Source organism: Lathyrus oleraceus, chromosome 5 (genome assembly GCF_024323335.1).
Source record: "Lathyrus oleraceus cultivar Zhongwan6 chromosome 5, CAAS_Psat_ZW6_1.0, whole genome shotgun sequence".
NCBI classification, from domain to species: Eukaryota; Viridiplantae; Streptophyta; class Magnoliopsida; order Fabales; family Fabaceae; genus Lathyrus; species Lathyrus oleraceus.
The window spans coordinates 219,110,652-219,113,553 of NC_066583.1; the positions used below are offsets into that span (position 1 = coordinate 219,110,652).

Below are 2,902 nucleotides of genomic sequence, written 5' to 3' on the forward strand. Positions count from 1 at the left end.
GCGTAAGAAGGAATTTGGGTGATGGCTTCGGTGAAAGGAATCTCTACATGAAGCTTCTCTATTACTTTTATAAATTTTTGGTATTGGTTATTAATTTTGGTTTGTTTAAGTCTTTGCGGATATGGGATTGGTGGTTTGTACGGGGGTGGTGGTTTGTAAGTTTTATCCTTGGCTTCTCCTTCTTGGTCGGTTTGTTTTTCGGGTTCCACCGGTTCCTCTTCTTGGTTGGTAGGTATATTTTCTTTAGAAGCTTTTGACTCGCTCATTGCTGGGTTATGAGGCCCCTCGTAAGCAGTCCCACTTCGTAATGAGATAACGTTAGCTTGCCCTCGAGGGTTGAGTTGAAGCTGTCCAGGGAATTATCCTCCAGGTGTAGTTTGTGGGGCTTGGTTTTGTGCTACCTGTGAGATCTGGGTTTCAAGCATCTTATTGTGAGTGATTATCTGATTAACCTTGGCCCCTAATTGCGTTATCAGTTCGTTTACGTGAATGTTCTGGTTTAGGAATTCTTTATTTTGCTGAGTCTGGCCTGATATAAAGCTCTCCATGATCTTCTCAAGGTTAGGCTTCTGGGGAACAACTTTCATAGGTTGATTTGGTTTTTGGTCTTGATAACCTTGTGGTCTCTGAGGTGCATAATTTTGGATAGGGTTCTGGTTTTTATAGGAAAAATTCGGGTGATTCTTCCATCCAGGGTTGTAAGTGTTTGAAAATGGGTTACCTTGGGCGTAATTCACTTGGTCGGTGTTCAGGTCGTTTAAAAGGTTACACTCTACCAATTTGTGTCCTTTAGATCCACAAAGTTCACACTCTATGTGGACTACCGTTGCGGTGTTAGCGTTTGTAGACATATGTTCGACCTTAAGGGCTAAAGCGTCCATTTTCGCCTGCATCATGTCCATAGAGCTTATCTCATGTATTCCACCTTGGGTCTCCTTTTTCTCTATTGATGCTCGTTCAGTTCCCCATTGGTAATGGTTTTGGGCCATATCCTCAATTAGGTCATAAGCTTCAGGGTAAGGTTTGTTCATCAGCGCACCATCTGCGGCAACGTCGATGCTCATCTTTGTGTTATAATGGAGTCCATTGTAGAAGGTATGAACGATCAGCCATTGTTCTAGGCCATGGTGTGGAAAGACTCTTAATATCTCTTTGTATCTCTCCCAAGCTTCAAAGAGTGATTCTCCTTGGTTTTGAGTAAATCTAGTTATTTGGTTTCGAAGAACAGCAGTCTTACTAGGGGGAAAATATCTAGCAAGGAATACTCTCCTAAGGTCTTCCCAGGTAGTTATTGAATTAGTTGGAAGTGAATCTAACCATGAACGTGCTTTATCCCTGAGGGAGAAAGGAAATACTCTTAAACGGATTGCATCAAGCGAAGCACCGTTGGATTTAAAGGTGTTAGCCAGTTGGATAAAGACTTTTAAATGTTGATTTGGGTTCTCAGTAGCAAGACCCGCGAATTGGTTTTGTTGCACTAATTGCAGTAAATATGGTTTTAGTTCGAAATTGTTGGTAGAAATGAGGGGGTTTACTATACTAGAACTAGGTTCCTCGTCAGATGGTTGGGCAAATTCCTTAAGAGGTCTCCGGTCGCGATTCTCGGCCATAGCTTTCTTAATTCGGATGCGTAAGAGGCGTGTACGAGTGTAACGTTTGGGTACCGCTAAAGGATCTACTAAATTTCCGGTACTACGAGTTCTTCGCATTTACCGGCTAATAATGCCTTAGTCTAGACGATGTAACAACAGGGTACGAAATTTGACGAAGTTGATCCCCGACAACGGCGCCAAAAACTTGATCGCTCTATTCGCAAGTGCACGAATCGCGTCAGAGTACTATAAAAGAATATTGATCCCACAAAGACCAAATCGTCAATCTATCGATTACTATCGTTACGATGTTTATCTAAGGCAGTATAAAAGAGACATTGATGTTGCAAAATAACAGTAAATAAAGAAAATACTAAATACAATGCATATAAAGACAGGTTTGAATGTATTTCACATCAGTTAAACAATGTTTCGATTGTCTAAATAGAACTACTTATGGGGCAACATTTTCTACTCTTGAAAAGAATCCATTTAACAGGAACTGTCGCTTTCGCGTATTCAAAACCGAGTTTACCCTTAAATTAAGGCCTTTTATTGTCACTTATAAAAGGTGCGCAGAACGCTAAAGTAGTAAACTTATTTTTAAGAAATAAGACTCGTAAACTTAGTTGAAAAGTGATTTTGATTTGGAAAGTTTTACCTAAGGAGTTTCCTGATTTTAAATCTATTAACGCGTCCGAAAACAATTTCAAAAATCGTTTTTCCTTAAAGTGATAAAAATTCCTAGTTAACTAAGCCAGGGTGCTTTCGCACTCCTTGAATATTTAAAACTAACCAAGTTTGTTTCAAAAAACTCAAGTTAAAAATCAAAACAGCCTTTAAAGCATTTCTACAGATTCAATATGTGAAACATCTCTTTAACCGCGATCCTTACATTCTAACCTTTGAAAGATTTAGCCAGACATGGTAATACAAACAAACACAACGATATTGATCATGATGAAAAGTTGTTTTAGAATGTAAGGCGTAAAGAATAATTAAAACGAGCAATAAAGATAATGGCGAGAAATTAAATAAAGTAAAGCGTAGTAAGAAATTAAATAAAGTAAAGCATGACAAGAAATTAAATAAAGTAAAGCATGGCAAGTAAAAATAAATAAAAACGATTAAATAAGAACCTGCTCCAAACGGAGGCTTTAAATCTGGTATAAGGAAAATAAACCTTCGACTCTGAAGATAAAGACGACAGCAAAATCAAAGTGCTCCAACTCAATCTCACTAAGATGCGATAACCCCTCGATGTGACGGATTACCGTTTTTACAGATGATAATATAGTCTTAGTGTTGTA

At 38.5% G+C, this 2,902-nt stretch overlaps 1 non-coding gene across 1 annotated transcript; it reads left to right on the forward strand.

Moving 5' to 3' along the window:
- Positions 1-1,119: 1,119 nt before the first annotated feature.
- LOC127088611 (small nucleolar RNA R71) lies at positions 1,120-1,226 on the forward strand. Its single transcript, XR_007790441.1, has one exon. It is a non-coding gene; the product is annotated as a small nucleolar RNA R71 (small nucleolar RNA).
- Positions 1,227-2,902: the final 1,676 nt, after the last annotated feature.